This window comes from Panthera uncia, chromosome D1, assembly GCF_023721935.1.
Source record: "Panthera uncia isolate 11264 chromosome D1, Puncia_PCG_1.0, whole genome shotgun sequence".
NCBI lineage: Eukaryota > Metazoa > Chordata > Mammalia > Carnivora > Felidae > Panthera > Panthera uncia.
This window is the reverse complement of record NC_064808.1, coordinates 93474391-93487067: the sequence shown is the minus strand read 5'-3', so window position 1 is coordinate 93487067 and position 12677 is coordinate 93474391. Positions and strand designations below refer to the sequence as shown.

The following is a 12677-nucleotide window of genomic DNA, read 5'->3' as shown; positions in this document are numbered from 1 at the left end:
AGAAGTGACAAGGTAAATCAGAAAATATGTTGAGATAAATTAAAATGAAAATACAACAGACAAAAAATTGAAGTATAGTCAAAGTAGTGCCAAGAAGGAAACATATAGCTGTAGATGCTTCCATTAAAAAGATTCCAAATCACCAACCTAACTTTATACCTTAGAGAACTAGAGAAAGAAGAATAAACTATACCTACATCTATTAGATGGAAGGAAATGATAAAGATTAGAGCAAAAGTAAATAAAAGAGAGTATCAAAAAATAATAGAGAAAATGAAGTGAAACCAAGAGTTGTTTCTTGGAAGAGATTGACGACTTTGACAAACCTTTAGCTAGTTTGGTGAAGAAAAAAATGAGTGAAGGCTCAAAAAACTAAATTCAGAAATGAAAGCGGGGATATTTATACTGATTTTACAGAACTAAGAAGGATTATAAAAGAGTATGAGAAACTATGGTATGGCAACAGTGGATAGCCTGGATAGAATGAACAAACTCATAGAAACAACAGCCTACGAAGACTAAACCTTCATTAAAGAAATAGAAGATCTGTATAGGCTTCTAACTAGCAAGGGATGGAATCAGCAATCAAAAACCTGACAGCAAAGAAAAGTCCAGACAAAATAGTCTTTAAGGTAATAAGCATTACTAGAAATAAGTGGGATATTTCACAGTGAGGAAGTTTAACTTACCAGCAAGAGAATCAATTTTAAACTGGTTATTTATCCTACAACATGTTGTCGAAAGACCCAGATCAAAAATGTTCAGAACTACAAGGAAAAACAAATTCATCCATAGTCATAGTCGGAAATTTAACACACCTCTGTGGCAACTAATAAAACAAGGAATGAATCTGCTTTAACAATTGTTACAAAAATCAATTTCTAACAAAAAGTCAATAAGAATGCAAGAAGTTTGACTAACACAATTAACAAGCTTGATCTAATTGCTTACGTAGAACACCGAACTCCACAACTGTTGTATAACATATTTTCAGGCCCTCAAAAAAGTTTCTCTCAAGTTTATCACATGCTTAGCCACAAAGCAAATCTTGATAATTTCCAAAAGATTGAAATCCTATGGCATGTGTTCTCTGACCACAGTTTCATTGGACTAGAAATTGATTTAAATATCCCTTAAAAATCTCCATACGTTTAGAAGTTAAGAAATATACTTCTAAATAACACAGAGGTCAAAAGAAGAAATCACAAGGGTAACGGACTGCCTATTTGTGTCCCACCAAAATTCATATGTTGAAATCCTAAACGCCAAAAGAATGGTATTAGGTGGGCCTTTGGGAGGTTTGGGAGGTAAAGTTTAAATGAGGTCTTGAGGCTGGAGACCACATGATAGGATTAATTTACTAACAAGAAGATAAAGAGACTACCTTTTGTGGGAGCAAAGTGGTAGCTGGGCTGCTCCTGGAACTGTCGCTGCTTCGGGTTCTCTGTCAGGCTTCCTAGCAGTGGCCTAACGGAAAACTAAGAAAAGATGTCTGAATGTATTCGGGGAACCAAAGACGAGAATGACAAGCCCATTGAAATACCATCAGAAGACGATGGGACAGTGCTGCCGTCCACAATTGCAGCCCAGTTTCTGGGGGCCTGTGGATTGAGCTCCAGGAGTCCAGTGTCTCAGTGTATGAGAGGTATCTGGCTGGTAGAAGGAATTCTGCATGCCCCCGAAGCTGGCTGGGGAAATCTGGTATATGTTGTCAACGATCACAAACTATCTTTTTGTCAACAAAATAAAAATGGATGAGACGGATGCTTCTTCACCAGTGAAAGCGAAAAGAGCTGTCCAGAAAACATCGGATTTAATAGTGTTGGGTCTCCCGTGGAAAACGACTGAACAGGATCTAAGAGAATATTTTAGTACCTTTGGAGAGGTTCTTATGGTTCAGGTCAAGACAGATCTTAAAACTGGTCATTCAGAGGGGTTTGGTTTTGTTCGTTTTACGGAATACGAAACCCAGGTGAAGGTAATGTCGCGGCGACATATGATAGACGCACCACGGTGTGACCGTAAACTTCCTAATTCTAAGCAAAGCCCAGATGAGCCTTTGAGAAGCAGGAAGGTGTTTGTTGGGCGCTGTACAGAGGACATGACCGCCGATGAGTGGCGGCAGGTTTTTTTGCCAGTACGGAGAAGCGGCAGACGTCTTCATTCCCAGACCGTTCAGGGCGTTTGCCTTTGTTACATTTGCAGATGATCAGGTGGCCCAGTCTCTTTGTGGAGAGGACTTGATCACTAAAGGAATCAGCGTCCATACAGCCAATGCTGAACCTAAGCACAATAGCAATAGACAGAAAGAAGTGGAAGAATTGGTGGTAATCCAGGTGGCTTTGGGAATCGGGGTGGATTTGGTAACAGCAGAGGGGGTGGAGCTGGTGTGGGAAACAATCAAGGTGGTAATACGAGTGGGGGGATGAACTTTGGCACTTTTAGCATTAATCGGCAATGAAGGCAGCTGCCCAGGGGGCACTGCAGAGCAGCTGGGGCATGGTGGGCATGTTAGCCAGTCAGCAGAACCAGTCAGGCCCATCGGGTGATAACCAAAGCCAAGGCAACATGCAGAGGGAGCCAAATCGGGCCTTTGGTTCTGGAAATAACTCCTATAGTGGTTCTGGTTCAGGTGCAGAGACTGGTTGGGGATCCGCATCAGATGCAGGGTCAGGCAGCGGTTTTAATGGAGGCTTTGGCTCCAGCATGGATTCTAAATCTTCTGGCTGGGGAATGTAGACGGTGGGGTTGGTATAGACTGGTGGGAATTCAGATTTTTCTAAACACATGGTAAGTATGTTGTAAAATACATATGCACCGAGAATTTTCAGAATTGGTCTGTTCAGTGTGGAGTATATTCAGCAGTATTTTTGACATTTTTCTTTAGAAAAAGAGGACAAGCTAAAGGAATTTTCTAAGTTTTGTTACATAAAGGGTTGAAATATTGAGTGTTTGAAAGTGAACTGCCGTTTGCCTGATTGGTAAAAAACCCAACACACTACAATTGATATCAAAAGGTTTCTCCTGGAATATTTTATCCCTGGACTTGTCAAGTGAATTCTTTGCACGTTCAAAATAGAAACCATTGATTAGAACTACACTGTTTTCTCCTTGTTTTAATTTGAACCCCACCATATGAATTTTTTCCCGTAGGAAAATCTCCTCTTTTGGAGATCATGGTGTCACGGTGTTTGGTTCTTTTGTTTTCGTTTTTGTTTTTTGTTAACATTTGTCTCCCTTCGTGTGCAAAGGTACAATACGAAGGCTTCATTTAATCTCTGCAGTTCAGCTCATTTCAAATGTTTATGGAAGAAGCACTTCACTGATAGTAGTGCTGTAAATATTCTGCCATAGGAATACTTCCGTCTACAGGCTCTCTCGTCCAAGACTTCGTCATCACGCTGCACAGGCTGCGTCTTTGACGGTGGGTGTCCCGTTTTTACCCGCTACTCTTTATTTCATGGAGTCGTATCGACGCTGTGAACGCAAGGCTGTGATATGGAACCAGAAGGCTGTTTGAACTTTTGAAACCTTGTGTGGGATCGATGGTGGTGCCGAGGCAGGAAAGGCTAGCGTGAGCGAGGAAAGGAGAGAGCGCGTGCAGAGACTTGGTGGTGCGTAATGGATATTTTTTAACTTGGCGAGATGTGACTCTCAATCCTGTGGCTTTGGCGTGAGAGTGTGCAGAGAGCAGTAATAGCAGATAACGTACGAATGTGTTTCGCATTCAAAGGACACCCACGTCTGTTGGAAGACTTTAAGTGAGTTTTGTTCTTAGATAGCCCCGTTAGTTGGATGTGTTGAGTGAAACGATACTTGTATCTCCCCTCCCCTTTTGCCAACTGCTGTGAAGGCTGTATGGTGTGTGTTCTCCTCTGTTCCTGATCTGTAAGTGTGGTCCTGTGAACTGAAGCTGGTGGCTTGAGAAGATGGACTGAGCTTGTGGTGTGCTTTGCAGGAGTACTGGGAAGCAGAGTTCACCAGTGAGCTCGGGGTGTCGCCACGAAGGGTGGAAGTTCTAATGTCTGTCAGCTACCCATAAGAATGCTGTTTGATGCAGTTCTGTGGCCTGTGCTTGGATGCTTTTTATAAGAGTTGTCAACGTTGGAAATTCTTATATAAAACTGATTTAAATTAACAAAAGAGTGTGAGTGTACAAAAGAGTAAAAAATTGAAAAAGAGTGTAAATTAACAAAAGATAAAGAGACTATCGTTTGCTCTCTGTCATGAGGATACAGGGAAGGAAGATATCTATAAGCCAGGATGTGAGTCCTTACCAAACACCAATCTACTAGTGCCTTGATCTCTTGACTTCTTAGCCTCCAGAGCTGCGAGAGTTAAATGTTTGTTGTTTAGGCCACTCAGTCCATGGTATTTTTGTTACAGCAGCTTGAAGTGACTGAGACCACAAGTGAAATGTGAACTAGGTGGGAAAAAAAATACAACGTATCGAATTTTATGGGATGCAGTAAAATAGTGCTTAGTGGGAAATTTATAGCATTGAATGCCTGTAGTAGACAAAGAAGTAAGATGTAAAATCAGTCATCCAAGCTTCCACCATAGGAAACTAGAAAAAAGAAGTACAAATCAAATCCAAACTAAGCAAAAGAAAAAACAAATTAAAACAGAAATCAATGCAATTGAAAACAGGGAATTAATAGAGAAAATCAATAAAATCAAAAGATGTTTCTTTTAAAAGATCAATATAACTGATAAGCCCTTAGCCAGTCTATCTAAACAGAAAAGAAAGGCAAAACAAATTACAGTGATCAAAAATGAAAGAGAGGGCATCACTATGGACCCCATGGCATGAAAAGGATAACAAGAGGATGCAGTGAACAACCCTACACCCAGAAATGTGATGACCCAGATGAAATGGACCAATTCAGTGAGACACAATTTGTCAAAACTCTTATAGGAAGAAAGAATCTGAATAGCCCTATGTCTAAAAAAGAAACTGATTCAAGAATTCATAAACTTTCGGGGCACCTGTGTGGCTCAGTTGGATGAGCGTCCGACTTTGGCTCAGGTCATGATCTCCCGGTTTGAGAGTCTGGGCCCCACGTGGCTCTGTGTTGACAGCTCAGAGCCTGGAGCCCGCTTTGGATTCTGTGCCTCCCTTTCTCTCTGCTCCTCCCCTGCTCACACTCTGTCTCTCTCTCCCTCAAAAATAAATAAACATTAAAAAAAAAAGAATTAATAAACTTTCAAAACATAAAACACCAGGCCCAGAATTCACTAGTTAATTCTACCAAACATTTAAGGAAGAAATTATATAAATTCTCTATAATCTTTTCCAGAAGATAGAAGCAAGAGTACTTCCTAGTCTATGAGGCCAGGATTACCCTAATACCAAAACTGAACAATGAGATTACAAAACAAGCAAACTAAAGACCAATATCTCTCATGAACATAGATGCAAAAATCCTCAAAAAAAAAATCACAATAAATTGAATCCAGCAATGTATAAAAATAATTCTACACCATGACCACTAGGGGTTTATTCCAAGTAGGCAGGGCTGGCTCACTATTCAAAAATCAATTAAGGTAATGCACGCTACCAAAAGACCAAAGAAATGAGGAAATATTTAAAACTGAATGATAACAAAAATGCTATATATCAGAACTAGGAGACACAACTAAAGCTCTACTTAGAGGCAGAAATGTAGTTCTAAATGTATATTTTAGAAAAGAAGAAAGTTTGGGGCGCCTGGGTGGCTCAATCGGTTAAGCATCTGACTTTGGCTCAGGTCATGATCTCACAGCTCATGGGTTCGAGCCCCGCATTGGGCTCTGTGCTGACAGCTCAGAGCCTGGAGCCTGCTTCGGATTCTGTGTCCCTCTCTTGCTCTGCCCCTCCCTCAGTCATGCTCGCGCTCTCTCTCTCTCTCTCTCACTCTATCAAGAATGAATACACGTTAAAAAAAATTAAAAAAAAGAAAGTTAGAAAAAGTATTGTAAATTATATTTAATAAGAAAGAGCAGAAGGAAGGAAGCAATAAGTAGAAAATAATGAAACAAGAAAAAATAAAATAGATTTCACAGAACTGATCATTGATTCTTTCAGAAGACCAACAAAATTTGGAGACTAATAAAGGAAAAAAACATGGAGTAATTAACCAGTATCTAAAATAAAAATGAAAAATGAACTATTGGGACCTCATCAACATAAAAATCTCTGCACAGCGAAGGAAATAATCAGCAAAACTAAAAGGCAACTGACAGAATGGCAGAAGATATTTGCAAATGACATGTCAGATAAAGGGTTAGTATGCAAAATCTATAAAGTACTTGTCAAACTCAACACCCGAAAAACAAATAATCCAGTGAAGAAATGGGCAAAAGACATGAATAGACATTTCTCCAAAGACATCCAGGTGGCCAAACGACACATGAAAAAATGCTCAACATCACTCAGCATCAGGGAAATACAAAGCAAAACCACAATGAGATACCACCTCACACCTGTCAGAATGACTCACATTAACAACTCAGGCAACAAAAGTCATTGGCCAGGATGTGGAGAAAGAGGATCTCTTTTGTACTCCTGGTGGGAATGCAAACTGGTGCAGCCACTCTGGAAAACAGTATGGAGGTTCCTCAAAAAATTAAAAATAGAACTACCCTACGCCCCAGCAATTACACTACTAGGTATTTATCCAAGGGATACAGGTGTGCTGTTTCGAAGGGACACATGCACCCCCATGTTTATAGCAATACTATCAACAATAGCCAAAGTATGGAAAGAGCCCAAATGTCCATCAACAGATGAATGGATAAAGAAGATGTGGTATGTATGTATATATATACACACACAACAGAGTGTTACTCAGCAATCAAAAAGAATGAAATCCTGACATTTGCAACTACATGGATGGAACTGAAGGTATTATGCTAAGTGAAATTAGTCAGAGAAAGACAAATATCATATGACTTCACTCATATGAGGACTTTAAGAGACAAAGCAGATGAACATAAGGGCAGGGAAGCAAAAATAATATAAAAACAGGGAGGGGACAAAACACAAGAGACTCTTTAAATATAGAGAACAAACAGAGGGTTACTGGAGGGGTTGTGGGAGCAGGGGTGGGCTAAATCGGTAGGGGGCATTAGGGAATCTACTCCTGAAATCATTGTTGCACTATATGCTAACTAACTTGTATGTAAATAAAAAAAAAATAAATTAAATAAAAATGAGTTATCACTGCAGACACTGCAGCTCTGATAAATATAATAGGATATATTATACACATCTCTATACTAATACATTTGAAAATTTATATGGAGTGGACAAATTCCTAGAAAAATACAACTTACTGAAACTGATACAAGAAGAAATAGGAAAATCTGAATAGTGCTATAATTAAAAAATAAATTGACAAAAAAGAGAAAGAAATTGAATCTATAATTTAACACGTTCCATATAGAAAACATCTAGGTCAAACAGCTTTGTTGGAGAACTTTAACAATCAGCTAAGGAGTTAATAATGCTAATATTACACAAGATTTTCCAGAGAATAAAAAAAAAAATGACTTTCAATTAATCTTATGAGACCAATAAGAAAAAGACCAATTCAATAGAAAAAAGGACCCAGACTCTTCATGAAAGAGAATATCAATTTGCCAATAAACAGAGAAAAAGAGACTCAACCTCTTTGTCATTAAGGAACCACAAATTAATCCAAAATAAGATACCATTAAAGAATCATCAGAATGGCTAAAATTAAAAAGGCTTCCAGTACCAACTTTGATGAAGATGTGGAACAATTGTAACTTTCTTTTCTTTTCTTTTTTATTTTTTTTTAACGTTTATTTATTTTTGAGAGAGAGAGAGAGAGACAGAGCATGAGCAGGGGAGGAGCAGAGAGAGAGACACAGAATCCGAAGCAGGCTCCAGGCTCTGAGGTGTCAGCACAGAGCCTGACACGGGGCTGGAACTCACAAACCGTGAGATCACGACCTGAGCCAAAGTCGGACACTCTACCGACTGAGCCACCCAGGCACCCCCCCCCCCCTTTTTAAATGTTTATTTTTGAGAGAGAGAGACACACACACACACACACAGTGTGAGCAGGGCAGGAACAGAGAGAGAGGGAGACACAGAATCCCATGCAAGCTCCAGGCTCTGAGCTGTCAGCATAGAGCCTGATGTGGGGCTCGAACCCGGGAGCTGTGAGATCATGAGCTGAGCCAAAGTCAGACGCCCAACTGACTGAGCCACCCAGGCACTCCAACAATTGTCTAACTTTCATAACACTGTTTGTCAGGAAGGTAACCTGGCACAACCACTTTGGAATATGTTTGTTAGTATTACCTAGAGCTGCACTGGCCAGTGTAGCAGCTCATAACCACATTAGCTATTGGACACTTGAAATGTGGCTGGTCCAATTGCTATAAATGTAAAACACACATTGAACTTTGAAGATTTAATATGTAAAAAACAATGTAAAAATATCTGATTAATAATTTTCATACTGAGGACATGCTGAAATGATAATATTTTGGATGTGCTGGATTAATAAAATGCACACTTAATATTAATTTAACTTTTAAAAAACCTTTTTGATGTGGCTACTAGAAAATTCTAAATTACATATATGACTTGACTTGTACTATATTTCTAGGATGGTGCTGATCTAAAGCTAAGATTCATTCACTTTTTATTTCTGGGTATATTCCCAACAGAGATGTGTATATACACGCAGTAAAAGTTAAGCACAAGAATGTTTATAGCAGCATTATGCGCAATAACTAAAAACCGGAAATAACCCAAATGCCCTTCAACAGTGGAATGGATAAATAAATAAGGGGTAATTACAATAATGAAATACTATTTAGCAACAAAAATCAGTAAACTATAACTGTATTCAACCACCTGGATGACTCTCACAGTGTTAAATCATCTCATTTGATTCCATATATAAAGTTTAAATGGGAAATTAAGCTACCGTATTAGAAGTCGGGATACTAGTTTGGGGAGAATACTAGCTGTAGTGACTGGGAGGAGGCTTTGGGAAACTGGCAAAGTTCTGTGACTTGGTAGGGTGGTGTTACGTGGGTTTTTGCCTTGTGATAATTCATTGGGCTGTACATTTATGTACATTCGTATGTGCAGTAATCTGTATGTTGTTATCCCTTCATAATAAAAAAAAACTAAGAGGGGTTAGTGAGGCTTATATCAATTTGTTAAAAATATTTTTAATAAATGCAAGGCCTCTTTGAAAATAAAGGTCTTCATGACTGATCCATTTATGTAAATTGCAGAAAAGTAAATTAAGAGTTGTTTTTTGAAGACCATATTTTGCCCAGTAAGGAAATCTGGATACTTTCTAAATAAATCGTTCTAGGTATGACTCTCTAGTTTAAAATAAAAATATCTCTGCCCTTTGCTTGGTCAGGAAGCTTGGCATGACAGTCCATTTCCTGACAGATATGTCAATAGTGTTGACAAAAATAAAATAAAGAATCTCAGAATTGCAGAATTTAAGGGGACACTGAAGCCTAACCTTTTTTTCTGAGTTGTGATTTCTTTGTGAAATCGATGGAATCGAGGGCACTTCCTCTTGAAAATGCATATGTGTACAATACAGGTATATATATAATATTTTACACATAATTTCAGTTGGCTCACCATGGTAGTTTGTCCAGTCCAGGTTATTTGGTAGATAAAGCTCTAAAGCAGAAAGAGATCAAGTGACATGGCTGGTTAGTGGAAAAACCAGTTCCAATATTGCAGACTCTTAATTTCCAAACGAGTCATTATTCTTTCAAGTAAAGCAGTTTCCTTCTCCTGTGTACCCATATATGTATTATATGTAATATATATATATATATATATGTTGTATATAATGTTGCATGTAATAGATATATATGTATTATATGTAATATATATATGTAATATATATATATGTTGTTGTTCTCATATAATTCTCATATATGATTAAATTCTCATGTAATTCTGTCCTTATCCTTTTGCTTACTTGAGAGATGCTTTCACCTAAGATGACTCCCCTTTTTATTTATTTATTTTTTTAAAATGTTTATTTATCTTTGAGGGATAGAGAGAGAGAGAGAGCAAACAGGCGAGGGCAGAGAGAGAGGGAGACACAGAATCCCAAGCAGGCTCCAGGCTCTGAGCCATCAGCACAGAGCCCGACGCGGGGCTCGAACCCACGAACCGTGAGATCATGACCCAAGCCAAAGTCGGACGTTTAACCAACGGAGCCACTCAGGTGCCCCTGCCCTTTTTAAAATAATATCCTATAAATTGTTCTGTATCACTGTATTTGAGGCTATGCATTGTCTTCCGGACCACACTGTAGGAACCATGCCTTATCTGTCTTTGTTTTCCCCAAACCACCTAGCTAAGTACAAGAAATATATCCATTATAAAACCAACATGTGTTGCATTAAAAGGACATGCAAATATGTGACTGAAACTTCATGATAGAATGATATCCTGTAACTACAGTGTTATTAGGAGCTTAGATTCTGGTGTCAGACTGACCTAAATATGAATTCAGCCTCTGCTATTTACTAGCTCTATGTTTTGGGTGTATTACTTAACCTGGGTCTCACTTGGTAAATCCGATGGTACCAAACTGAATTTGTACGATCATTGTGAGGATTAAGGAGATAATCTATGTGAAATCTCTTGAGCAGTATCTGGTACATAGATTTTAGTTAGCTGTGATTGTTGTTATGACATACTCAACCCTTGAATTAAAGACTCAGTTGGAGCACAACAGATTTAGATTCTTAGAATTATACTGGTCAACCAGTCTACCCAATCCTGGAATTATTCACAGATGGTTCTAACAGATTCTGCTTTTGCTTAAGACATTCCAGCGACAGGGAACTCATTAGAACCAACTGAAGCAGCTCCAATTCTTCCAAAGTTCTTCCTTACTATTAGGTTGAGTCATATGAAATTGCTATTTCTGGGTCAAAACAATTAAATTATCAACAATGTATTTAAAAAGACCAGGAATTTGTCTTTCTATCCTTGCCTCTTGCTTTGACATCGTCTCTCTCCTTCTACAGGACAATCCTTTAGAGACAATGGAGAGTCAATGGGGAACAAGACAGACCTAGCTCCTGCCTTCACTGAGGTTTACATGCTTATTAAGGAGACAACAAAATAAGCAATTGTGTATCATTTTCAGATTCAAGGAGCTGGAAGAATAACTTTGCAAGCAAAGGGCTTAACTGAGCGAATTCCCGCGGAATGTATCACACATGAGGAATTGAGGGTGTAGAGCAGCACTGCCGGAAGACTTTTCTGTGATGATAAAAATGTATCGGCACAGTCCCTTATGATAGCCACCAGTCACCTAGGGCTACTGAGCACTTGAAATGTGGCTAGTGTCATGTCACTCAGGAAATGCAATTTTAATTTAACTTAATTTTAATTAATTTAAATTTAAATAGCCATCTGTGGCTAGCGGCTACCAGGCTGAACAGAGAGTATAAAGGAAGAGGATAAAAGGACAAAAAGATGAGACTGGAGAAGTCAGCAGGGTTCCAGACCATGAAAAGCCTTGAGGAGCATGTTAATAACTATGATTTTCACCTCAGGAGGATTTTACATTCCAGGGTATAACATGATGAGATAGGAGTTTTAGAAACATAGGATTGGCTGCCTTATGGAGATAGACAGGAGAAGGGTAGAGAAATGGATCTTGTCTTTAGGAGTTGGCTCATTAAGGGGAGAGATGGGAACAAAGGCAAAATGACTCAAAGATATCTCAAAGAGACAAAGACATATATAACGAATCACACCCAGTCAAAGGCATCACTCATGTATATGTTTATATACATTGTGCACTCATGATCCACATTTCTTGCCTTTTTCTAGTTGCTCACAGGACATCTACCCTCCCAAGTATTTCTGTGTGTCCCCAGTGGTACCTGAGCTCACAAGGAAGTCTATTAACAAAATATCCACGCAGCATTCACCTTGTTCTTCCTCCTCTGTGCATTTATCACTTTGTTCTTCTCTGGTCCTTGCCACTGACGGTACTTTGAGGTACTCTGAGGGCACTGCTCTGTTCTCTGCAGAAGGAGGAGGAATGTCCCCATCTCAGCAACCTAAGCCACACTGCTTGGCTCACCCTCCCCTTGATCCTCAAAGTATTTTCTTTAACCAGCTCTTTTGGGCTCCCTGCCTCAACTTCTCTAAGCTCTACATATGGGGTAAGACAAAACAAAACAAAACAAAACAAAACGAGAGAAGTACCTAATTGCTGATGGTAATAAGCCGCCATTGGGTCCTTACCCCCCACTCTAGGAACCAATATACATATATATACACATACATACATATATACATATCACAACTCCTCCCCAGCTCCCTGACACACGCCACATAAAAGCACACACATCTTATGTGTGTAGCACATAGAACCTTGCAACTCCTAGCACGTCAGCTGACACATCCATACAAGGCTGAATTCTCTTCAAGATCAGCCACCACCATCCCTATTCCATATACGCCCTTGCAAAAGAAAGGGACAAAAAAGTACATAAGCAATCACAGCCCAACAGCCACAGATAAGGTGTATGGGGCTGAAGCAATAGCATGTCATAATGTGAAGTGCATGGACTTTTACTCTGGCACCAGACTGACCTGGATTCAAACCTCAGCCGGATCACTTTTCCTAACTGGGCGGTCTTGG

General features: G+C 39.2%; 1 pseudogene; it reads left to right on the top strand.

The window, feature by feature from the left end:
- The first annotated feature begins 1488 nt into the window (after positions 1–1488).
- LOC125908780 (TAR DNA-binding protein 43-like) lies at positions 1489–4143 on the top strand (annotated as a pseudogene).
- The last annotated feature ends 8534 nt before the right edge of the window (positions 4144–12677 follow it).